The sequence below is a fragment of the Mauremys reevesii genome, linkage group 2, assembly GCF_016161935.1.
Source record: "Mauremys reevesii isolate NIE-2019 linkage group 2, ASM1616193v1, whole genome shotgun sequence".
NCBI lineage: Eukaryota > Metazoa > Chordata > Testudines > Geoemydidae > Mauremys > Mauremys reevesii.
Window position 1 is genome coordinate 163,428,232 of NC_052624.1, and position 27,536 is coordinate 163,455,767.

At 41.2% G+C, this 27,536-nt stretch overlaps 1 long non-coding RNA gene across 2 annotated transcripts in view; it reads left to right on the forward strand.

Annotated features, from left to right (window-relative positions):
- LOC120398819 overlaps positions 1 to 27,536 on the forward strand; it is a 92,177-nt gene that overhangs the window by 25,324 nt on the left and 39,317 nt on the right. Inside the window, exon 5 of one of the 2 annotated variants that reach the window (XR_005594727.1) lies at positions 10,285 to 10,762. The exons of the other annotated variant lie outside the window; for it this stretch is intronic. This is a non-coding gene — a long non-coding RNA (uncharacterized LOC120398819). Of the gene's footprint in view, positions 1 to 10,284; positions 10,763 to 27,536 lie in introns of those variants that run through there. 2 annotated transcript variants of the gene reach the window in all.

Below are 27,536 nucleotides of genomic sequence, written 5' to 3' on the forward strand. Positions count from 1 at the left end.
CCAATTATAGAGTGGTGTACTCTAAGACCAAATCTATTGGAATGACATACTGGAACTGAAGTAAGCCTGTCTAGTGTTAACAGTAATACTTTTTTTAAAAAAATTACTACTTCCTGGAAGGAATCCATCCTTGCTATTTCCTGGTGAGTATCACATTATACCTTAATTTTACTTTTTGAAAAGAGCTTTTTGAAAAATATGCAATAGCTTTCACATGGAGTTATGAAAATAAGTCTCAAGACATTTTTATTGTGTAGTTTCATGAGGATTTTTGTCTATAAATGGCATTTTTTTCTTTGGCACATGTCTAGAATAGAGTGACTGCAGGAATGTTAAATTAAATGGGATGATGATAAAAAGCAAAAGATTTATTTCCAGATCAAGTGTTTATTCATTCTCGTGATTATCTGCATTCCATATCAGAAAAAAACATTGTTTTGTTTCTTCAGATAACTACAGTGAAACATATTGAATAGAACTAGGTGGGAACATTTTCACAGGATGGAAAAAAAATTCAAGAATTCAAACATTCTTAACCAAGACCTTTAGTTCTCCTGATTTGGATGGGCAAGTTTTATATGAAAAAAATGAGACCAACCCACCCCCAAATACTCAATGGCCCATTTGATAGGGCACTCTGCTGGGATTTGGGAGACCCATATTCAAGTCCTCGTTCTTAATGAAGCAGGGGTGTACTTGGGGAGAGCAGGGGGGGCAGAGTTGGCACAGCATGGGAGGCATGATGTGAATCATGCAAAGCAGAGATTTGGCCCTGGGTCCCCCACATCTTAGTGAGTATCCTAAAATTAGGCTTTTGGCTATTGTTGGGTTAATGGGCCCCTCTCTCTGGACCTGAGAAATCTTTCCTAACCAAAGTTATTTCACACCTGGTATGTTCTTGCACAAAGTTTTTCTTTTGGCAAAAGTTTCAGTGGAAAATTCCCAACCAGCTCTAATATTGAACTCTTGGAGCTCACTACTGAAGCCATTTCTCCCAAACACAAAGGGCATGATCCAAAATCCTCATGGACTTCAATGGACTTTTGGATAGTCCCTCATTGCAAGTATAGTCATATTTTTTCAGGTATTTATTTTTAGAACCATCTCAGACTCTCTATGGGGGTTAGCATGGGAAATGGAGGTGGATGGACGCAATTCACCTTGTTAAAGCAATACTCTCCTTTTATTTTTTTTTAAAAGAAGCCTTTCAATTACTTTGTGGGTTTTGATGCTGTCTTCTGGGAATGTACACTATGGAGTAACTATTTTCAGTCTGTGGTAGCTATAATATTTAATTACAAATTGTGAGAATTCTCTCAGATTTAACATGCTGCTGCTCTTCAATCATCTATGCAACACCAAAGTACCAGATCCTCAGCTGATGTAAACTGACATGGCTCCATTGTCTACATGGATTACACCAATTGATAATCTGGCCCAGATAATGAACCATACTCTAAGGTTATGAAAGCAAATAGACTGAAAAAAGGAAGGTATTTGTTGGATTATATTTGCACTTTTCTAACCACCTAACTCGTACCTCTCTAAGTAAAAAGGAAATGTGCTGTCAGAGATAACCATGTCAATCTACTTTTTAGTGAATTTAGATAATTTCCATTAATGGAAATTATATGCGTACATTAAGAAGAGAATAGGTCCTGTTGTACTGAAATGCTGATGCTGCTACAAGTTCATATGTGACCAAATTTTAAAGGTATTTCTTTTATTAATGCTTAATGTGTTATCCATTATGATGGCAGAAAACTTACTCCACCCCCCTTTTGGAGGAATAATTGCTTTATTTTTCCTTTCTATCTGCTTTGTGACCCTCATTACCATAGTTTCCTACTACCTCATAGTTTATAATGGATTTAATTTTGACAACACCCCTGTTAAATATATAGACTTAAAAAAATAGATTGAGAACAGAGGCACAGGGTAGAATAAGTAACTTGCTCAAGATCACAGAGGAAGTTTGTGGCCAAGCAAAAAATCAATCTCAGGTCTTCTGAGCCCCAGAGCAGTGCCCTATCCATTAGATCATTTTTCCTAAGCTGCCTCTTAGTCACCAAAAAAACATGTTTTCTGTTGTATAGAAGTGGTTGAACAGTGTTCAACAATAGCAACACAGGCATAGAGATGTTTCTACCTTTGGACAAACCATAGGATGGACCATATATAATGGAATAACTCGGTTAAGATCTTACTGATCAGTATAATATTTGCAGCTGTAGCCTTGTCTGAATTCTAAATTGAAGCAAATATACCATGATCTTTGATCATGTGCAAAATAATCTTACTCCATTCGACTTAATCACTTATACATATTTTTCAACTTAATCACCAAAGCGTTATAAAATTCAGATGCTGATAGGGAAGGGAAATAGAGCAACAAGCACAATGTTTTTTTCACAACTTTTAACTGAAAGGGAGTTGGATATTTTCCAGAGAAAAAATGTCAGGCTAACTAGGATCCTAGGTACACACAGTATGCATACAAATGTGATCCTTAAAATGTTATACATGTATATTACATGTATAGAGTAGTCAAACCCTCGTGTTATTGGTTCTTTTGCATTCTTCCAGATCATTACTTTTGTATGAAATTTACCATTAGCCCACTGGAATCAAAATAAATAAATAATTCCAGCAAGAAAACCTGGATACATTGGGGTAACTGGAATCCCTGTGCGCTGCCATCAGCTATTTCATACTGAATTCCAAAATGATACTGTATACTCCTAGCATGGCTCATTGCCTTTTCATTGATATGAAGTGGCAGAAAAAGTAGATTGGTTTGAAAATGTTCAAAGGTCACAGGAAGGGTATTCACACAAGTAGTATCTTATATTCCAGTTCTGATTTCTCCTCTCTTCCCACCTCATTGTGCCTTTTTATGTGTGCTTTCTTTAAAAGTTATTATAATGCTTCCTCTTCTAACCTTCAATTTATGTTCCATTGTGTCCTTCTGAAATTATTTCCTATTTCAGACTTTCCCCAGTTCAGATAGTTTTATTATTGTGCCCTTTTCAATTCACTAAGGTCACCTTTACATTCTGACAGAAACACAATTCTTCAAAATATAAATGACCTAAATCTTGAAGAGAAATGTAATATTATTTCCCAAGAAGATTTCTGTTTCATACTGTGATCCTGAAAGATCATTCTTAAGTATCACAGATATGAAATTGTTGTTAGGTCATCTTCATGGGAAATTCATTTTATATCTGCCCAGGACAGATTAAACATTTCCTCTGTGTACATTCTGAAAAAGAATTATAATAGTTTACGGGGAAAATATAGTGGCATTTTTCAACATGGGTTATATTGGGAACATAGGAATCCTTGAAATAACTTAATTTGTATTACTATTTATGTATTATATGAACATGTCTTCTAAAATATAAGAAGTAATGCTATGTGAAATTAAGAGATGTCATTTGGTCAACATATATTACACACACAAAAAATTTGTAAAAAGAACATTAGGAAGGTTGCAAAGACAACCACTCAGAAGTTAGGAAATCTGAGGATTAAGATTGTGCATCTATAATTTGGCCTCTTGTGCTTAGGGTCTGAATTAAGATTGCACAGGCAAATTTAATTCTGGCATTTCCTAACTTTTGAGTGCTTCACTTTGCAACCTTAGTAATGGTCTTTTTTGTTGTTGTTAATTACCAACATCCTTAAAAAAGCAACCCAAAAATCCAAAACCAAATTCCATCCTGTGGCACCTTCTTGAAAACAGATTGGTTTATGTATACCAGGATTAATAGGTTTGAGATACACACTTTGCAGTAGGTTTCACAGATTTGCTGACAGAAGAGGAATGGTGAGACTCAGGAATTTTGGGTTCCATTCCGATTAGTGTTCTTAAGTAGGCACAGAATCTTCTGCCCATTTCCCTCTAAAATTTAACTCCTATCCTATACCCTTCAACATGTCTTTTCCCCCGGCTTCCATTCTACTTACCTACAAAGTCCCAGTCTCCAGGGCACAGGCTTCTCATTCTAGTGCCAGTCTCCTTTTCCAGCTAGACCTAGTCTCTTCCTCCATGCACACAGTCCATCTCTCCCCTTCCCCACATTGTATCCTCCTTCTTCCCTGACTTCTTGCCCAGCAAATGTCTGTTCACTCATTCAAGCTTCTTGTCCAATCTTTCCCTTCTCTTTCCCACCCTGCCCCCCAGTCCTAGTCGCCATCCCTGTGCTCTTCCTCTACGTCTTTAAACAGCCAGTCCTTGTCTCCCTAAGAATCGGTCCCAGCCACTAAGATAACCTATAATATTTAATATAATTTTTTTTTTAAAATGTTCAATGTAAAGGTAGATTCATATTGACAGTATACAGTGGGCTTACCAATTGTATTACAAAGTATAAAGCTGGTATATTAACCCAGGCCCAGTTATGACAGTCTTGGTTCAAGGAACAGGCCCTGCAGATTGATGTTGAGATTAATGAGCTCCAGAAGATTTTGAGGTTCAGACTCAAAAGTTCAATTCCTTATCCAAATTATTGGAAACTTCAGAATGAACAAAACTTCAGGCCTGGAATCTCCTGAGGTTCTTGCAAGATTTGTCACTTTCCATTTCCAGCAAAAGTGAGAATACAGCTGCCTTTCATGAGCTATTCCTTTTCCTGACCATGCTGGATATGCTCAGGTGTGAATTAATACATAACACAACAGTTTGGTTGTAAATTGAGCAATCTTGTCTGAACCTAAAAATGTTAAGCTTAGTTTTGTTTTTGATGAGCTATCTTTCATCTATCTTGAATTGTAATGTGAGCTAAATTTGGAAATTTACATAATAACTATGTTGATTATACCTCCTTCACCTAGTTCAATTGTCCTCACAATTTTGTGAAGGCTATTTAACTTAAATTGGAATTTATGGCTGAATTTAGTCATTTGAGTGTTGTAAATGGAGTACAACAATAAAATATGGTACACTTTTGGTATTACATCTTCCATATAAAGTGACAAAAAAGACACAGAGACCATAGCAATCAAAACTGTCATTGGGTCTGCAGGATTGGTCCTTTCATAATTGGAAACAGAATGTAGATAACACTTCACAGAGTTGGCCAAAGTTAAGCTCCACGAGCCACAGAGGAAGAAATGATGCACAGATTGACTGGGGGTGCATTACTGGGAAAAGGAGAAATGTATGCCTGGGTCACAGCATATCTCATTGAACATAATCTTTTATCTTGTGCTTCCTCTGTCTGACAATTGTCTTTTGTCTTGTGTTTAGTTCTTGTTCCTACCTTTACATTCTGTGTTCCATTGTTTGTACAGTGTGCAGCACAGTGGGTTTCGGATCTCAGTGCTACCACAGTACAAATACGGTAAATATTTTAGTCGTTTAGTGTCAGTCATAGTTTGAGAACCACTGTTCTAAGCTGAAGTCTGTGGACAAGGAGTGATCTGCACATGCATCAAACCTTTTTCTCAGATCTGCTCCCAGAACTTCTCATGCACTTTCACACTGCTCACTTTGTTTCTTGGCTATATTGGAAGGGAAGAAGCCTCTTGCAAGTCCAGCATCCATTTTGCTGAATCAGTGAGCACTACAAGCTTGTGTGAAACAGTAGAAATGATACAAAATTATACCAACTTAGCTATTGATCCTGAAAACATTGCTATGTGTGAGTAGTCCATTTGACTTCAAAGGTTATAGTTAAGGATGCAGTTATCAAGGGATAAAGTTATCCAATTTCATGCTTTCAGCATTGAGGCCTTGAACTTTGCTTAGAGTTTATAGTGAGATTTGGGAATGGAGAAACCAGATTAATCTGAATCCAAACCTTCCTGAATTTCAAGGCTTGTGCATGCATGCAAAGAGTTTGATGGAAAATTGTTGAACCAGTTTTGATCTGAGCTTAGCCATCTTCATATATCTCAAATATAGGGGGAGCTTGTTCAAAGATATGGTAACCATGGGAAGATGAAAGATTTTTGATTATCCATCTATCAAACTGAGTAGCAGATGTACAGTATGTACTGGGTGGTCCTTCTACTAAAGGGAACACCTGAAGCTCTGATTCTCCTCACACCAGTTTTATCAGTATAAAATAGCTCCACTGACATCAACGGGGTTATTACTGATTTATACCAGAATGCATAAAATTAATCAAATCCCTAATTAGAGTGTAAGAGCAGACCATAGTCTAAAGGATGCAAAGAGTGGCCTATATATTGAGCAAGACAATACAGTAACTGGGTCACCCCTACTACTCCAGCATAAATCAGGAGGAATTCAGTTGGAATTAATGTAGTTATACCATTGTAAAATTATTGCAAGCTGGAGAATCAGGGCCTTGGTATGATTCCACAGTTGTATCTATTAGAAAAGTTAAGACATTTTACCTTGTTTTGGGGAAAATCTGTGCCTTCTGACAGGCTGGGAACTTTCTACTCTGGGGCTTAAGTAGGTAAGGAAATACAATTCAAAGGTGAAAGACAACTTAAATCTTCTCTTCTGTAGTTTTGTCATCTTCCCAGTTCATACTTCATATATGAATTGTCATATTAATAAGCTCTGATTTTTGTTTTGTAACTTTTTTTAAAGCCTTATTTTAAAGGACTTCATGTAATTTCCATGACCTCAATTAAAAAAAAATAATTTGGTATAAATTTTTTAAATAAATTATAGGGGTACAGTTCTGTGATAAATGTTCTGTCCCAGAGGCTGGGAAATCTTGAGATCAAGTTCTTCTGTTAACACAAATGCCATCAGCAAATTGTTCTCATTTGCTGGTCAAAGCATTCTTTCTGTAAGGCTTCTGTTGCTTGGGGGAAAATGCTTGACATGAATGGATCACTTTAGCAGAACATTATTCTTGTCAGTTTACTCTCAGGCTAAATTCTTACTTTACATTCTCTTCACTTATCCTCATGGAAATCACAAGCAATGCTGTTATACCAGCATAAAACTGAACTCAGAATCAAGCTCTTCAATTGCCAAATAAATAGTATATATAGTATAAGTTGTGAAGAATAATACCAACTGAACAATGAAGCACAGAATCAATGTGCTTTATGCATTAGAACAAAAATATTTTAGTCTCTCATTAATACTACCCTTGAAAACTATTTGAGTTAAGACATCAATATGTAGCCTCTATTGTTAAGGAATAATTTTTTTTTCTGTAACTGTCCCTGAACCTTTCAATTTTAGAAAATACCCGTTTTTTAAATGTACATTATTCCATAACTGTCTTCTTTGAGATGAGACAATCTGTAATATTCATATTTTAAAAATGTCTAGATGCCAAGGATTTTGTAGTGAAAATGACAGACAAACATGACTAAAACACTGCAAACAAATGTCTTACACTCTTCATTTCTGTACTACAAATACACCTCACACAGAAAGCAAACACTTAAGCAATTGGAACCAGAGGTGGGGAGGTTTGAGTGTAGTTTATTTTATTGGAGGGTGAGAACACAAGGGAAGTTCCTCCCATATAGTTCATCTTCTGTGTAAATATAATCATCTTTTTTCATGGGACCATGTTCCCATGTGAAGTTCATGGGAATTTTGACTCCTTTCAGATACATCTTATTCCTTTCTCTCATTGTTTTCCTTGGTCATGTCCGATTACAGTAATGTGAGGTCACTTCATCATATGAAGCCAACAGCCTCTGACAAAGCTCCCCAGAGCGGGCATCCTTCCCCTCTATTTTAATCTACTTTAAATCCCATCTTTGTGATGTGTTGCTGGAATTTTTGCACCCTTTTGCGGTAGCTGTCTTCTTGGTTGGCGGCCTGTGCCAGGCACTACATTGTGACATATGGATAGCTGATGAATCAGGTTGTTCACTGTCTCCTACAGAAAATGAAGCATCCTGATGATCTGGGTAAGGGGAGTTGTGGTCCAGGGTAGGGTTCGGCAGCAGTGGTACTAATGTAATTAGTGCATTAATGCATTTTATTTTCAGAATATGGATCTTTCCAACCAAAATCAATTGAAAGACTACCCACTGATTTCAATGGCTTGCAAAGAGTCCTGTGGCACCTTATAGACTAACAGATGTATTGGAGCATGAGCTTTCGTGGGTGAATACCCACTTCGTCAGATGCATGTAAGGTCACTTGCTGCTTCTACCTGGAGAGGGCTGTTAGAATTACAAAACACAGCTGTGATGATTTTCCCTGTCTCTTTCTTTGACCTTATCACTACTCATTTTGAATCCCTCACCACTTCCACCATGTCATATTCAAGCTTTGTAGCCATTTGTAAGACCTTTCCCAGCTCTATCCCTCTCTACTTTATCTGCTCATCTGTCATGTCATTTCCCCCTCCTCTGTTAACCAATGCCAGCCTTGAATGATTATTTGTACACCTCTTATAAATGTCTCTGTACTTTCTTCCACACATAGGACTGCCCTACATGAAGTAGTCCAGAAGACCACTATAGTGGTTACTGTATGAAAGGTGCAAACTACTCATAGTCTGTCCTCAGATATGGGTATACAGAAATCCTTCTAACTTCCCTGGGAGTTCAAGACTTGGGGCTGTAAGAGTAACTGAACCCAAACACGGGCAGAAATTCTGCCCAGATGTGATTCGTCTGATGAGCCTCTGAAAAACCAACTGTTTTATAGTTTCAGCTAAGAAGTAAAATGTCAGACCCAGACAAATCAAAATATAAGAAGAAGGATGGAAGTTGAGTGATTTATGCCAGAAAGCATTTTATTTTCAGAATATGGATCTTTCCAACCAAAATCAATTGAAAGACTACTCACTGATTTCAATGGCTTGCAATTAGACCTATTAGGATCATTTTGTATAGAGAATATATACAGGAAAGGACATTCCAAATAACCATACCACTAGAGTGTAGATTTAAAGACAAAAACAAAAACAAAAAAACACCCTTATTTTTCATGAATATGAAGGAGGTTAAAGTTACCCTCTTCTCAGTCCACACTTAGTGTGGCTCTGAGTCTGGGTTTGTAAGTGCAAATATCCTGTGCCAATTAGAGCCTAAGATTACCCTTTCTTTGAATGGTGTAAAGGACCAAATGGCCATGTCCATGCAGTGCTCTGAAATTTTATGGCAAAGACCCTTTAATGCCTAGACAGGACTATGATGGAACTGTTCACTGATTCCAAATCTGAACCAGAAAAATAAGAATTAAAAAAGTGAATAATCGTGGCCTGCCCTCTCTGAAATATGCTTTTTCCAATACAGCAAAGAAATAACTAAGTCTTTCCAGTGAATTCTTGATTCAGGTCATATGGTGTTTTAAAATGCAAAAACAGCTATGCCATTTTATTTTAGTTGAATAATATCTTGTGTAGTTATATCAGGTGTTGCCAGGACCTAAGTTTTGCTGATGTGGTACTATTCTCTTTGATGCCAGGAGACTGAGATATTCTAAATGTTGATGAACTTTTCCTCCTTAATGGATCTGTCCAGCATGTGCACTTGGACAGTTTGCTGACTTTTTCCTTTCCATATTACCTGCAATTCCTTTGCAAATATCTTGTGGTCTTAATTCCAAGTTAAACTCAATTGAGTATACTGATACAGATCCAATGAAGTCAGCACTTGCTTTATTTCTTTGGAATAATTTGAACTACAACCAGGGGTGAAAGTAAGCCAGTATGGTCCAGTATGGCATACTGGTAAAAAGTGGCCGCCGGTACTCAGCTGACGTTAAAGTGCTGCCCAGGCAGCACATTAATGTCGCTGCCCCTTTTGCGCCCCCGACTGGGGTGTAGTGCAAAAGGGGCAGCAATGTTAAAGTGCTGCCACGGCAAAGGACCCTGATTAAAGCATACCCTGGCAGCACTTTAAAGTCCTTGCCTCTTTTGCCCCCCTGGCTGCCAACGGGGTAGGGGCAAAAGGAGCAGCTACCTGAGGGCTATGAATTAAGAGGGCCCAGGTCTCCGGCCTCCACTACCGTGGCAGCAGCCAGAGCCCCGGGCCCTTTAAAACAATGCTGGAGCCCTGGGCGGCACGGGACAGGCACTGCGGATGGACTGGCTGGGGGATACTGACCCCCAACCTCCCTCCTTCCGCTCTTGCGGGTGTTGGAGCTGGCCCATGTACTGGTAAGGGCTTAATGATACTTTCATCCCTGACTACAAGAAGGAATGAAGCTCTCACTTCAATGGAGCTATACTGATTCACCTCAGCTGAAGATTGGGCCCAATGTATAAGAACACTCAACACTGTGTAAACTGCATAGATGATGTGCATAATTGAATGATGTTGTTTCTTTAAAAATTGTTGAGAACTGACCAATTTTTTATAAATTACTTTTAATAGGTCTAATTGTGTTAAGTAAAACAGTTGTGGGTGTTGCCTGCAGTCAACAGTGGACATCTTCCAAGCTGTTTTACAGATGGGCCCATGTGGAATCCCGATGTGGGATGTGTGGTTTTTATATATATGTGTATGTGTGTATATGTAATTTTTACAATATGTGAAAGGAAAAGTAGAGGTGGTCCTCCCCCTTGTTTTTCTTTTATTGTTTTCCATTTTCTTTTATTTAAATACAATTGCAATACCAGCATCCTGTGGGCTGTGCTGAGATTGTTTTACAGCTAGTCAGTAATGCTCTGAAAAGACAGATGATCAATGTACACTGGCAGTGAGAAAGTAAGTCAGCTGTAGTTACTTCAGCAATAATGGAAATACTGTTCACAGGAGCAAGGAAACTTGTTGAGGCTTTAATTATAACAACACTCTTGACTTAGATACTGCATAAACACATTTCCGTCTCACATACAAGGGTTTGTTTCCCTTCGGCAATAAAAGTTTCAGAAGTGCCTAACTTTAGATCACTTAAAAAAACAAAACCAAAACCAACCCCACCCCACACACACACACAAAAACCTGTTGCATTCCTTCCATACAGACTTGGGTCCTGAGAAGTAACATTTCAGTAAAGGGCATCCAGCATTCATTACTGTAAGACCTGAGGGCTCAAGTGAGCAACATGCTGGGCACTCCTTGACTGAGAGTGTTCAGCACATATACTTCAGGCACTCGGTGCCTTCCAGTATTAGGGCCTAAAAATGAACCTAAAGATTAAAATGAAACCATGAAAATGCACGTCAGTCAGTTAATTTGATAATTAAAAGGTGTGTTTATTGAGGGGAGGGATAGCTCAGTGGTTTGAGCACTGACCTACTAAACCCGGGTTGTGAGTTCAATCCTTGAGGGGGTCACTTAGGGATCTGGGGCAAAAATCAGTACTTAGTCCTGCTAATGAAGGCAGGGGGCTGGACTTAATGACTTTTCAGGGTCCCTTCCAGTTATATGGAGATATACCTGTCTCATAGATTACAGCACCCAATCCTGGAAGCACTTACTCACATGTATAGATCTTACCTGATAGTCCTCCTGAGTTCAAAGGGATCACTCATTTGAGTAACAATTTGGAAGATGAGGGATTTTTCAACTATAAATTCCATAAGGTACAAGGTGTCTTACTCTGTTTTGTACAGACCTGAGCAAATTATTGTGCTCAACAAATAATAACATTTTTTCTTACTAGTCAATAGAAAGCAAGAAAGAACTGTGGGAGGCTGAAGTGCTATAAAGAAACCCTGTGTATATATGACTGTTTAGTAATCTGTACTTAACTAGAACTATGTATCTCTTATTTCTGTAGCCCAAAGGGATAGCTGTCCTTTATTATATTCACTGCCTTCTCATCATTATATTCTGCCTTTATTAGATTTAGTAGTAATGCAAGGAACCTACAGACCTAAATCCTGTAAGACATGAGCTTCATCAGTTAACATAAGGCTTGAGACCTATGAACTTTGGCACAGATAAACAGCCCAACAGAAAACCCCAATTACTGGGTAGCTGAAAATAGTGTTTAAGGGGAATTTCTGACCACAGGAACATGAATCCAACCACAACCGTGTCATGATGACGAATTGATATGTCTGATAATAAGTTGAGGTCATTGATATGTTAACCGATAGAAGGACACTCCAATATTAGTAAGGTAAGGACATACAAATAAGAGAGAGGAGAGAAACCCCTACTGAATATGCATCAGACATAGTTGTATCAGCATAACATGTTATAAAAGTTGCATCTCAGCCTATGGGCAGTAGGAGAGAGAGATGTAGCCCTGTGGAGATGCCAGCATGATGGCCGTTGATGATGAGGAAGATGATAGCTATCATTTCAGGTTGTTCTGCAAGGGATGGAGAGAGCATATGGAGTATCTCTATCTACCTTACTATGTTGGAGTGTTTGGGATGGTGCTAAATGTATTAATAAACTATTTGCAGTTATAGAAGAGTTCCTTTAGCATGAGTGTTGCAACTGTGAACATCAGGGTTCACAACTATATAATAATATGAATAGCACTGGGCCTGATCTTGGGAAAAGAACCTGTCGACCCTCAAATTGATATCTGGGAACTTTTAAGTAATACATATAATTAATTCATAATCTAGAGATCAGGCTACCATTTCCTTCCCTGAACCTCAATGGATCTGTTTAATATAATGCAGTCCTTCTGTACATATGTAGCTGCCCAATGTATGAAATACATAGGAGAATGTCATGAGGAATTCTGGTATCAGAGGGGTAGCCGTGTTAGTCTGGATCTGTAAAAGCAACAAAGAATCCTGTGGCACCTTATAGACTAACAGATGTTTTGCAGCATGAGCTTTCGTGGGTGAATACCCACTTCTTCGGATGCAAGTCATGAGGAATTCTGAAGGTTGTAAATATCCATGGTCATTGGGTACTGTTGTCTTTGCTGTTTCCATATTAAGAATATGAGGAAACCACATGGACACAGTTGGGATCCAAATAACTATATACATGCATACAAGCCCTATCTACCTATACACACTGCTGATCTGCTAGGTACTAATGGCTTCTGCAGAAAAAAAGACAGGAAAGCCCAGTAGAGGGCTTGCAAACTATTTACAAAGATATTACAATTCCTACACACTATATGCCATCTTGTGAGATGGTGTCAGTGGAACTTTGCCCATGCAGGGTGTGGCTCCAGCTCACACAGCTCAGCTGGGCTGTCAGTCCATTGTTGGTGCTCAGGAATCATGTCTGTTCTCAGATCTGTCCCTGGGCAACTCCTCAGTATCTTCCTGACAGGAATTCCTTTCTCTAGCCTGCTCACTCCTGTGGTAACTACCCCGCACCACTGCTTCCCAACCCTTTGGTATACCCTCTGTTTGCAAGGCATACCCTTTCATGAGTACAAAATATGCAAATTAGGAACCACACACTCTCTGGTGGGTACTATGGAAATTGTGCCACCCAGCTTTGCCAGGGACTTTATTCTTGACCTGCAATTCTTTAATTTTTGGGCTTCTCAAAAAACAATTTATATATCCAAAGATAATATATGAAAATCAAAGGCGTAGTAAATTCAAGATCAACAGAAAAATTAGATTATAACTATTTTTGTATTTCATGCCACATACACTGATGTAGTGGCAGTGTGCACTGAGAACAAAGTATGTCTGATACGGTTTAACAATTTGCTGAACCAGGTCATGAACGGGACCAAATTGGCATAATTCAGTTAACCAATGCTGATGAACATCATCTGAAGATGTGGCCCATTATATTTATATTCTCCTCACCAGAGTTTTGATCCTGAAATATCACTGCAGAAAAATACAATTATTAATACCTTCTAGCACAGATCAAATAGGCATGAGAATTTCCAAAAAGTCTGCTCAAATTGGTTATCATCTGTGTACAAATGATACCTACTCCAAGTGAACCAACCAAGGAGAAGCTATAATGAGGCACAAAGCTGAAGTCTTTGTGACTCACCATGATTGAGGGCCAAATGACAGACAGAAAACCTCCCCAGGAGTAGAAAGAAACAAAACATTCCAGAGATGATGATGATGATGATGAAATTAAGGTCAGAGAATGCAGTTTCAGTAGTAGCAACAAGTTTCAGTATAATTTTTGCAAATGATGATTGGATCAATACTCTCAAATGCAGCCGAAATTTTCAAAAGAACAAGTAAAAAACATTGTACAAACATCTTGACGCATCTGACGAAGTGGGCATTCACTCACGAAAGCTTATGCTCTAATGTCTGTTAGTCTCTAACAGGGATTGGCAACCCCGGCACGTGGCTCGCCAGGGTAAGCACTATGGCAGGCCGGGCCAGTTTGTTTACCTGCTGCATCAGCAGGTTTGGCCTATTGGAACTCCCACTGGCTGCTGTTCGCCATCACAGGCCAATGAGGGTGGTGGGAAGCGGCGCAGGCCAAGGGATGTGCTGGCCACAGCTTCCCACCACCCCATTGGCCTGGAGCGGCGAACTGCGGCCAGTGGGAGCCACGATCGGCCGAACGTGCCGATGTGGCAGGTAAAAAAACTGGCCAGGCCCGCCAGGGTGCTTACTCTGGCGAGCCACGTGCCAAAGGTGGTTGTTCCCAGATCTATAAGGTGCCACAGGACTCTTTGTCACTAAGCATGGCACTGTGGGCTATGCAGTGACATACAGAACAACAGAAAGTCTTGGCAATGTGCAAAGCAGAAAGGATATACTTAGATGCAGTATTTGCAGACCGAGATCACATATAGTTTAATATATATTATAGTTTAATATTTAGAATGTTTTAAATTGTAAATATTTAGAATTTTTAAAGTCCATTTGTGTGGACCTTCTCTTCATATAATTTAATATATATTATAGTTTAATATTTAGAATTTTGTAAATACTGTTTCTATTTTTCTACAACAATGTTATAAAAATAAATGTTTTGATGAAGAGATCCTGGCTGTCAGATTCTGGGATTGCAGACCAGGCCTAAGTAAAAAACATTGTTACTCGCATACAGGAAAATGGTTTCCGTGCAGCAGCCTGAGCAGGAAATACTTGAAGATAATTACACTATGGTTTGAAAGCCTTTCATTTGCACATATGAAGTTAATTGGTGTCTGCAGTCAAGAATGTCTGCCTTCTTTCTTCTCCATTAAAACTAGCACTTTCTTGTAAGCAGTTTCAGCAGATACTAAAGCTTAGACTGAACTATTCTTTGACCACCACAGTTGGTCCTTGAGTCATTGGAAGGGCAATGTGAGGAAGATAGCACTGCACCTGCACATTGTTTGTTCTGTGGACTAGATAATAAAATTTCTTATGCTTTTAACCTAGACCCATTTCACTTTGAAAAAATATTGTCTTAATGAAAATGGGACTTGATTCTTGTTTCACTTTAGTGGAGTTACTCTTGATTTACACCAGTCAAAGTCCATGAGTTACACTAGGGTAAGTATGTATAATACAGGGGAATTAGACCGTTTGAAGGTGAGTCAGAACTATTTTTCAAGGACTTCCCTAAAGAAAGGGAGATTAGGCAGGATGTGATAACTAGTAAGGCAGCAGAATCAAAAGAAAATGTTTTAAGAGGCATAACGTTGTCTATTTTAAAAAGCTTCCTAGTACAGTATATACTGCTGGAAAGGGACTTCTTTAACTTTTGCAGTGATATAAGAAGCTGGATTCAAAAGACAAGCCAATATACAGTGAGGTGGAAATTGATCAGTGGAAAGGAGTTGTCATAAATATAATGAAAGGGTAACAACCTTTATTTATGCAGTAATATAAAATCCCTCGTGGCCAGAGGCACAGAATCACTTACCTGTAAGGGTAATCAGTTCAATTAATGTAGTTGGCACCTGACCAGAAGGACCAATGGGGAAAGAGGATACTTTCAAAACCGGGGGATGGAGGGAGAGAGAGAGAGAGTGTGTGCGTGCGTGCTTTCGGGACAGAGAGAGGGACCAGGCAGGAAAAAAAAACTCTCCTAAAATCCTACCTGAAATAAGCATCTAAGATTACAAAAATTGTAACTAAAGCAAGGAAATTCATTAGATTATCTTTTAGTTTAGCTTGTGAATTTTCCCTATGCTAAGAAGGAGGTTTTTTCCTGTTTTTTTTTTTGTAACTTTAAAGTTTTGCCTAGGGGGAAATCTTCTGTGTTTTAAATCCTATTACCCTGTAAAATTACCTTCCATCCTGATTTTACAGAGGTGCTTCTTTTACTTTTTTCCTAAAAACCCAAGGGTCTGGTCTGTGCTCACCTTGGTTACCTATTTGGTTGGTATATTATTCTCAAACCTCCCCAGGAAAGCAGGTGAAGAGGCTTGAGGGGATATTTTTGTGGGGGATAGGACTCCAAGTGGCCTCTCCCTGAATGTTTGCTTAAATCACTTGGTGGTGGGAGCAATACCGTCCAAGGACAAGGAGAAATTTGTGCTTTGGGGAAGTTTTTAACCTAAACTGGTGGAATATAAGCATGAGGGTCTTTCATGAGAGTCCCCACATCTGTACCCCAGAGTGGGGAGGGAACCCTGACAGGAGTGTTGTTTTTCTGTTCTAAGATACCATTTGATAAATAAAAGTAGGAAAAAGAAGAAGGTGAAAGTGTGAGGCTGTTGAAAAGGCTAGAGGGTAAAGTATTAAATTAATATTTCTTGCACCATAGGAAGTCTGACAATCTGGGACAAATTTTCAATAGGCCTCCTGAGTTACACTTGTGAAATTGGTGGACATGTAAACTTTTCATTATGCATAATGACAGTCTTCCTTCTCCTCACGCTTCTTGGCTTACTGCTTTCTCTTCCATGATTTGAGCTACCATTGAGACAACCCTGCCAAATACTCCGCTGGTTAAACTCTATTGTGTTGTTTTTGTTTGGGGTTTTTTTGCAACCAAAAGGGTGACTGAACTTCATTTATACATCTATAATATCAGAGTCTTCAGCAGTTAATGGCATTGGTCATTTTCATCTGGGGAAGCTTCAAACTGACACAAAGTGAGTGGGCAGGAGGGATTGTCAAAGGCTTTTTTAATATATGTGTTTATAGTCTTAAGTTTTATTATATTCAAATATAAAATGCACGCAAACCATGAATGTTGCATTAACTTGGAAAGTTTCCCATTGAGAGTGTTTATGAGCATCTATTTGCATTCCCCACTCTGTCAGCATCCACTTATACAAATATGACACACATGAATGGTTAGGTTATGACTGTGTACGTTCATGTTATCCCAAACAGCGTTAAAAGTTAACAGGAAAAACCACAAGCATCGGCATAATATTTTTTTATTGAAGAGGAACCTAGTTCACAGCCTAGCTTAATCGCTAGTCTCTCAGATGGCAAAATTATATATGTTGTGCAAATTCAGAACTGTACAACACAAGGCAATTAAAATTAATATTTAATCTTGCAATAAACAAGTTATTTATAAATAAAAATAAGATTATTTCTTTTAATTTTAATCCCTCAATTGTGAATTTCATAAAGCCTGATTACCTAGCAGTTCTCAACACAGCTCCTAGAATGCAATTCTTTTTCCTTGTGATGAGCCAAATTCATATAAGCAGGAGCAATTCTAACAAAAAAAAAAGTTCTTTGACTTAAATAGTGGAGTAAGTTAAATCTGGATGAAAATAAGTCAGGAAATGGAGGCAGGTGGTAAGATACAGTAACCTCCACTGAATGCCAAGCATCTTGCAAACTGCAGGGTAGAAGATGGATATAGCAGCTATAGAAAGGTTAGCGAAAGTATAGCCAACACACACACTGATGTTTTCCTGTTATACTCCCTTCTGCTTCGTCCAGGCAAGATTCATTTGTACACTTCAGTTACTTTGCAGAAATCTGGTTGTGCACAGAAGCTGTAAACCTTGCTCAACTGGCCAGTTAAGCTGGATCTATGGCTTCTCCGTGTTTCCGAACAGGTGCAAAGCAGCTGGCGCATACTATGGCATCTGTCTCTTAATGTGTAAGGTTGCACTTATTTTCCAAATTCGCTGCATGAATGTCAAATTGCTATGCTACTTTACATCCACCACTAACCATTTTTTTTACTGACTTGCAGAGCTTCAATTGATGTAAATCAGTTACATTAACTTCAGTTGGAGCTGCATCAGTTTTACACCAGTGTCGGAGAAAAACTCAGTTCTCACTTTTTGGTTGTGTACAGCAAAGTCAGATACTTTATTCTGTTTAGCAGCTACAGCGGGGCGAGAGTGCACTAGGACATACGGTCTCCCCTTCCTAGACAGGTCTCTCCACAATTACAGCAAGCATTTATTCTTTTGTTACAGACAATAATAAGCAATAGCTGCATTTTGTTATTACATAGGTCATGCTGATATCTCGTTTTTCTCACTTAAGGCCTGGTCTACACTAGGACTTTAATTCGAATTTATCAGCGTTAATTCGAACTAACCGCTCAACCGTCCACACCAGGAAGCCATTTAATTCGAACTAGAGGGCTCTTTAGTTCGAATTTGGTACTCCACCCCGGCAGGTGGAGTAACGCTAAATTCGACATGGCTAGCTCGAATTAGACTTGGTGTGGATGCTAATCGAACTTATTAGCTCTGGGAGCTATCCCACACTGCACCACTCTGTTGACGCTCTGGACAGCAGTCCGAGCTTGGATTCTCTGGCCAGCCACACAGGAAATGACCCGCGAAAATTTGAATTCATTTTCCTGTCTGGGCGGTTTGAATCTGACGGTCTGGTTGCACATCGGGGCGAGCTCCGCAGCACCTGCAACGATGCAGAGCTCTCCAGCAGAGGAGTCCGGGCAATCCCAGAATAGAAAGAGGTCCCCAGCATGGACTGACAGGGAAGTCATGGATCTGATCACTGTGTGGGGCGAGGAGTCTGTGCTCTCGGAGCTGCGCTCCAGCAAGCGGAACGCGAAGACGTTCGAGAAGGTCTCTAAAGCCATGAAAGAGAAAGGATATAGCCGGGATGCGATGCACCGCAGCAGACCGATAATGTTCGAGACAACTCTCGCGCTGTAAATTTGTACAAGCTCTTTCCTTACAGCATCAACCAGTCCCAACTCCAAGTTTAAACCCCCCACTGTGTACTACATTATTAAAAGCGGTTTGGTGTTACTCACTGTTTCCGTCACGTTTCTCGTGTCAGAAGACTTTCTGTGTGTGTGTGTGGGGGGGGGGAATTGTAATTGCAGTGCATAGCCCACAGTGCCATGGTACAGACTTGGGTGCAGGGTCAACTGCAGGGCACGCACAGACTGCAGTCACTAGGCACCAGGGACAGTCTGTGTGGTGTATGCTGCCCCGGGTCTTTCCTTGATGTGTATGCTTGTCCAGGGTCCTGGTGCCTGCCATCCCCGAATGTAAAGGCAGGCTTCCCTTCACATGCACTTGGACTGTAGCCACGATCCTCCCTGGTGCCCTGAGCCCCAAAAAGAGCCCTCATCCAGGGGCAGATACTCACCCTTCCCCCACACCCCTCACCCCTTCCAACGCCCAAACCCACAGCCGTCATGTTAACCCCTATCCAAAGACGGCACCCCTCGCCCCTTCCTGCAAACCCACCCATTCCTGCAACCCTCCCCCTACATGCACAACCACCTTAAACCGTCCCCTACCCCACAGACCTATGTAGGAGCAGGAGGCTGTCCGTCCTCTTTTGGACAAGCGGTCTGTACATCAGTGCACACCTTACCCAGCACAGAATGCTTCCATGTTTCAACCAAGAAACAGAAATGCAAAGTCAACGAAAGATTTATTATTAATTACTGAAACATGTCCTTAGTTTTAAAACGTCCTTTGGAAGTGGGGGAAACTTGGTTTGTGATCAGGCTCTCTTAAAATCAAGTGGACAGTCACAGGTTACCCTGCTCTGCGAGGAAACTCGCTTTCAAAGCCTCCCTGATGCACATCGCTTCCCGCTGGGATATTCTCTCGGCACGGGTGTCTGGCTGATCGTAAACAGCAGCCAGGCAATTTGCCTCAACCTCCCAAGTGGCCAAAAAGGTCTCGCCCTTGCTCTCACAGAGATTGTGGAGCACACAGCAAGCAGCAATAACTACGGGGATATTCTTTTCGCTGATGTCCGAGCGAGTCAGTAAGGTCCGCCATCTCCCCTTGAGACGTCCGAAAGCACACTCCACCACCATTCTGCACTTGCTCAGCCGGTAGTTGAAGAGTTCCTTCTCACTGTCCAAGGCGCCTGTATAGGGCTTCATGAGCCAGGGCATTAGCGGGTAGGCCGGGTCCCCGAGGATCACTGTAGGCATCTGCACATCCCCAACTGTTATTTTGTGGTCCGGGAAGAAAGTACCTGCCTGGAGGCGTCTAAACAGACCAGAGTTCCTGAACACACGCGCGTCATGAACCTTGCCTGCCCACCCGACGTTGATGTTGGTAAAACGTCCCCTATGGTCCACCAGTCCTTGCAGCACCATGGAAAAGTAGCCCTTTCGGTTAATGTACTCGCTGGCCTGGTGGGCTGGTGCCAGGATAGGGATGTGAGTCCCATCTAGAGCCCCACCGCAGTTTGGGAATCCCATCGCAGCGAAGCCATCTATGATGACCTGGACATTTCCGAGAGTCACTACCTTTGAGAGCAGTTGCTCAACGATTGCGTGGGCTACTTGAATGACAGCAATCCCCACGGTTGATTTGCCCACACCAAAGTGGTTCGCTACTGACCGGTAGCTGTCTGGCGTGGCAAGTTTCCAGAGGGCTATGGCCACTCGCTTCTGCACACTCAGGGCTGCTCGCATGCGTGTGTCCTGGCGCTTCAGGGCAGGGGACAGCAAGTCACACAGTTCAAGGAAAGTGCCCTTACGCATCCTGAAGTTTCGCAGCCACTCTGTGTCATCCCAGACCTGCAGCACTATGCGGTCCCACCAGTCTGTGCTTGTTTCCCGGGCCCAGAATCGCCGTTCCACACCATGAACGTGACCCATTGCCACCATGATCTCCACTGCCTGGCGTACCCTGGTTTCTGAGAGGTCTGTGCCACTCTCCTCACCGCGCTGCCGGAGCCTCCTCGCCCGGTTTCTCAGCAGCTGACTGTGGAAGAGGTGGACGATAAGGTGCGAGGAGTTGACAACGGCCATAAGTGCAGCGATGATCGCAGCGGGCTCCATGCTCGCAGTGCTGTGGCGTCCGCGCTGTAACCGACCAGACAAGGGCAATAACAGATTTCCCGCCGGCGCTTTCAAGGAAGAGAGGGAGGGCGTGATTGACGGTTCAATGACGACACTAACCCAAAACCACCCTCGACACATTTTTTCCCCCAGCAGGCATTGCGAGCTCTACCCAGCATTCCAATGGGCAGCGGGGACTGCGGGAACTGTGGGATAGCTTCCCACAGTGCACCGCTTCCAAAGTCGACGCTGGCCCCATGAATGTGGACTCAGAAGTTCGAATTTGTGTATTTAGTATGGATACACAAATTCGACTTAAGTAGATTCGAAATAGTCCTGTAGTGTAGACAAGGCCTAAGAGACTCCAGTCTACATTTCATATTATCTACACAAGGTCAAAAAACAACTTCTCACACAGTTCTTTTCCACTCGCCTCACACAATCCTCACTTCTACAAATCTCGCGTTATTAGGGTTACAGTTAGCCTAACTCTTGCTAACAAAGACTGTCATGCATTAAGATCCCCTACAAATCCCTGTCAGTTCTTCCTCTACTTCCACACTCCCCACTTTTGTACTTTTAATACAACAAATATTTTTAAACCTCTATTTGCATTAAGCCATGGATTTCAGATTCTACATCAGATGTTTCAACCTTAGGGGTTTTGATTGGATGTAATAACAGTGTATGATTAGCATGGACATGAAAGGTATTACTTTTAGTACATCCTTTACAACAACAATAACATAATCCTAAACTAACTAATAGCAATACAAGCAATAACATTCCCATAGCAATAATATGATGGGGTTGTTGTACAGTTTTAGTTATAAAGCACAATACATCATACTTAGTACATAAAATAGACACTCTGAAAAGTATGCTTTTCATACAGCTTATAATTTGATATATATATATATTGAAGCATGTGAATTTGCCCTTGTATTTCAGAGATTCTTTAAACCTCTGGTAACAACGAAAGCAAATCTTGAAACCATTCAGATACTAAACTAGTCCAATTAAAGGGTATCTGGAACCTAAGGACTACTGGTTTTAACATACACACAGCTATCATTAGCTTGAAAAAGTAAGTGTCCTGTCAGGGTAGTTCCTTGTCCTCTACCCTCACAACAAACGTTGGCATGAACAGTGACAACTTCCCCTGGCTTCAGTTTATGGATACACTGAAGCTGTAGGGGTTCTAACAGCCAAAATGTCCATAGACTCCCTATTCCTATCCAAAATGTCAGGTGTTATTCTAGGGGCACTGACTATAAATCAGTTAGCTATACCAGGTGGTCTAATTTCCCAGATGTCTCAATGAATAACCCAATCCCACATGCATCCTGCCCATGGACCCGGCAGGATTCGGTATGTGGGAGCCCACACCCCCCTAACCGCTCCAAATGCTTGGAAGGAACACTGTGAATGTCCACACTTCCACCCAGAAAGTCTCCAAGTATGTCTCCATGACCACAGATCAGATGGTACTCCTGATGTGTCTGTAAGGGCAGTGGGCCAAGTCTGGTGCTCAAGATCATTCCAAATGGCCATTAGCTGGTCATTTAGGAAATCCTGAATTTCTAAACATACTAGATCTCACTGCAATGCCTTCCCAGCCTCAGTGATATTCAATACCATCTCTGTCAGCAACTTCTGGGTCATAGAACTAAGGGCGGAAATGACATGGAACTCACCAACTCCAGCCTGTTAGCTGAGCCCCAGAGATAAGGCTAGTTGCCTTTTCTAGTTGGCCCAATTTCTCATCATGTTCTTGTCTTTTAAGAATATTCCAAATGGCTGCTGCACTATTGGCCCTATCCCATAGGGATCCGGTCAGGTCCCTCTGTTGTGCTAATCTAATGGCAGCCCCTTGTGAGCAATTTGGATATGTAGAGGTGATCTGGAAACTGGATAAGGGCAATGTAAATTTTACAGTCCCTAGTGTTGTATTAATCACAGTCCATTGTTATCCTAATACATCTCTCTTTGGTGTAGTACTATATCACATCTGTTATTTAACTATTCTCGGGTACTTTCAAGAGGCATTAACATTAATAGCATAGGAGGGAGTGTGTTGCAATAAGGTACAGGTTACATTATTAATTACTGGAATAATTTCAATACAGGTAAAATTTCCAGTGGCAGAACAAACTCTTTGGGTATTTGTTTAATTAATCACTAATTGGGTGACTAAATAACAATAAGGGCTTCTTTCAAGTAACACATTGCAAACTCCAGGAACAGCCATCATAGCTACTTTACTATGGAACCCATCAATTTCAATTACAGATTCTTAGGGTTCATTTGTAGTGATATCATAGATTTTTTATTTCCACTGATCAATTTATTCTCCACTCAATTGTTCGCTTATATGGGATATCCTGAACTTTAAAAATCTCTTTTTCCAAACAATCTTTAAATAAATCACTAAAGTATGAAGTCCCTGGCCATTGGTTTTATCAAATATATGGCATTGTCTGTATTTGGATGTATGACAGGGGTAATAGTATAATGGAGGAGATGGCAGGGTCAGTGACAACAAGATGCCTTTGGTACTTGTCATTTAAAATCCAATTAGGGAGGGCAATACATACTGAAGGATTTATCCAAAACTCAGGGTGCAGCCTGTAGAATAAACCCAAAAACAACATAATCAATACCACATTCCCAAGCATGGGTCCCACAAATTTCTTCCTGCCAGTGTATAATTCTTTGTTTCTTCACCAGGGTCAGTTCTTAATGCCCTTTCTAGTCAGGAATTCCTGGACTTTGGCAATTTCAGTAGAGCGAGTGTTCCTTCTTTCCTGAAGCAATCGTGGTTCAGCATTCTACAGGGGAGAGGTTACCAGCATATCACCCTGTAATGGTTTTACTTCTTCAAAAAAAATCCAAAAACACAGTAGATCTGTCAGTGGACAAGGGAGAGGTTACTAGCACTTCACCTTGTCCTTTTTCCCTGCTGTCCAGAAGGCACAGCAGAGCTAGAAGGAGAAATAGGCTAATCATCAGTAGGACAATCCTCCTGAGGTGGAGGGGTCTTTTTGCAGTGAGAATCATGGGTCCAAGAAGTCAGTCTTTGGCACTTCACAGCCGTGTTGGTAGTCAGCAGGACTTAATAAGGGCCTTTCCATCATGGAGCCAAACCAGTCTTTCGTTGGTGGACCTTTACATAGATCCAGCCTCCTGGTTCCAAGGAGTGGCAGGGCTGCTAGGGTCTTTGGGTAGCGCTTCTTTACCTGTGAGAAAAGAAACCTAACACATTTCATTAATGCCTGGCAGTGTTTTGCAGATCTCATAGCTGTGTGGGCACATTCAAGCCCCCCCTTTTCTTGGTTGTCAGCCAAGTCTTAGCTGTGAGCAGTGTCCTTGAATGGGGCCAGTGTCTTATCTTTAGACTGAGCATGCTAGCTGTTTTTTTCTAACTAATTCATTCTGTCCTTTTTCCTTCTCACCTTTTCCCAAGAATGAACACATAAACATTGCCATTATGTAGTACATTAGTCTTATTATTCAATGTATGCCACATATACCCTTCCACTAAAATAACTTTATTACAGAGCTTGGAGCAACAAGTCAGGACAAGCACACCCACTTTTGAGGAGTCCACTCAGTACAACCTCTGGTGTCCAATAGCTTCCCACCATCCCCAGCCCTCTGGCTAGAAATCTGAGGTAGCCAGAAGGATCCCATGTACAATATGGGGAGTGGGTTAACTTTTCATGTCCTTGCTTCCAAAGACTGTTGGAATATAAATTTTAATAACAATTTTTCAATTAAATTGATCTGGCCAATGAAGTTTCTTTTTCTTACTTAAACAAATATATTAGACTTAGTATATCACATTTTCCTGATTTATCCAAACACTTTGTATTCCAAAGTTGAATAAAACAAATATCTGCATTTTAATTTAACCCTTCTGTTTGATTTTAAACTAGACTATCCTATGAAAATATTAAACACAACAATTCTGGCCACGAGACAAACACCACAAGACAGGACATAGAACACAAAACATAATTCCTATTGTGCTAGTAAATGCATGGTACGTTGAATGCTGTTCAGCTGGCATCAGTTTTCTCTGATTATCTGAAAGACAAAAAACAGAAGTCTACCCTTATGGGCAGTCAATCATCACTTAAAATATACAAATACCCTTATTGATTTCAGGCAAAACAGGGGAATCACCGCATATTTTCTTGTATTTGTTTCATAGGCAGCCCAGTTTTCAGTGGCTTCTATCTTATCAGTTAGATAATTTGCATTTAATACAGATGCTTTCTGACTTGCTTCTGGATCCAAAGCTATCCACAGCGTAAAGATTCTTACTTAAAAGGGATACGATTGTTTTTACCAGAATTTTGATTGCCTTTTACTTTTAATTCCTGCTTTCAAACACTGAAAGAAAACATCACTACTTATAGCGGCCCCTTAGAGCCTAATAGGATTTCAATTACATAGCACTGTATACATTCTTTAGCTAATTCAACTAAATTGTTCATAGCCAAATAATTGCAATCAAATAATTTCTTGCCTGGATTTATTTACAAACATTTCAAAGACACCAAGAACTTTCCTCTTTAGCATTTTTACAAAGTTCAACTGCTATTCCTTCCAGCAACTACAGAGTTAACTTCTCACTCTTTCCTTATATCACTTGCTTGTCTCCCAATAGCCACTTTTATCAACGTAAATCAGCATTTGATACTTACTCCTTCCTTCCACTATGCCCTCAAAATTTTCCAACCTGTTTTCCAATCACTCAATCTGTTGCCTGCCCGCTTGGGCCCGATCCTGCTTTTCTCGCTGAACCGTCCCTTCCATGGGCACCGGCTTTGTCTCACTACCAGTTTAGCTAGGAGGGTGGGCTTCTCAACTAGCCCCCACTATTCTTGGTCTCTTCCCTTAAACATTCTTACTCACAAGGCTACCCAAGTCCTCCCCCGTGAGGCTTGCCACCTGGGCAAAAACGCATGGCCCATTGGCGTTAACTATTCAATTTCCTCTTGTGGCAAACACACTGCTGTTACGGCATATGGTTAAATTTAGACAAGTCCCTGAAGGACCGGTACTTGCTTAGCCAGTGCTTCCTTTTCTCCCTGGAAGTCCTGTCTCAAGGCCTGCAACTTGCCTTGGGCGTAGGCAGGGGCGGCTCTAGGAATTTCACCGCCCCAAGCATGGCGGCATGCCACGGGGCGCGCTCTGGCGGTCGCTGGTCCCGCGGCTCCGGTGGACCTCCCGCAGACGTGCCTGCGGAGGGTCCGTTGGTCCTGCGGCTCCGGTGGAGCATCCGCAGGCATGCCTGCGGAAGGTCCACCAGAGCCGCGGGACCAGCGGACCCTCCGCAGGCACGCCTGCGGGAGGTCCACCGCAGCTGCCTGCCACCCTCCCGGCGACAGGCAGAGCGCCCCCCGCGGCATGCCACCCCAAGCACACGCTTGGTGCGCTGGGGTCTGGAGCTGGCCCTGGGTGTAGGTTTGAGTTGCTGCCTGGTTCATGATCTGTGCTCTTAATTGCTCAATTCTAGTTATCAAGTACACATCTCTTCCCTTTTCTCCAACTTCTCTATTGCCCAGTCCTGCTACAACTGGGGTAGATCCACTTGCCACCCTTCCCGGTCAACCAGGGCGGAGAGAGGAATGCTAAACCCCTCTCCAGGTTTCAGACTTACTGTGGCTGAGAGTGGGCACACCTTTAATCATGCAGTCCTCAGCATATAACACCAACAGTACCAAGCAAAGCAAACATAAAATAACAAGGGTAAAACAAATAGATGGTGTAAATTCTGCAGGGCTCCCCCTCTCTCAATTGCCCACCAAACTGTGACAAATTTCTGTTACCAATCTATCCCTCATGTCAGGTGATCAGGCTGACACTACAGGATCGTTGGGGGAAGATAAAGAAAACACACCATATGACTGAATTTTAAAGCTTCATTAATAAAATAATAAAACAACAACAGAGAGTGTTGGGAACGCTCCCACATCACTCAGGAAAAACATTAATGCCCCAAGCCCTAAGCCACTTTCATACTCACACATGTACATCCAGACTGGCCACGTCTGTGTATAATGTTCAGAGAAGGGGAAGAGGTGGACGGGAGATTATCCTGTATACAGCCTGTCCAGAATTTCCAACATGCTTTCGCTCTTGGGAGGGCTGTTCTTTTACACGAGGATTGTATGAGGCGAGGATTGTATGAGGATTGTATGAGGCGAGTGGAAAAGAACTGTGTGAGAAGTTGTTTTTTGACCTTGTGTAGATAATATGAAATGTAGACTGGAGTCTCTTAAGTGAGAAAAACGAGATATCAGCATGACCTATGTAATAACAAAATGCAGCTATTGCTTATTATTGTCTGTAACAAAAATATAAATGCTTGCTGTAATTGTTTACCTGTGGAGAGACCTGTCTAGGAAGGGGAGACCCTATGTCCTAGTGCACTCTCTCCCTGCTGTAGCTGCTAAACAGAATAAAGTATCTGACTTTGCTGTACCCAACCAAAAAGTGAGAACTGAGTTTTTCTCCAACAATTTGGGGGCTTGTCTGGGATGGCAATGCCTACTGAGACACAGGCAGCTGCTACGGATCGTTCCCCTTCGAACCACATGGCACCA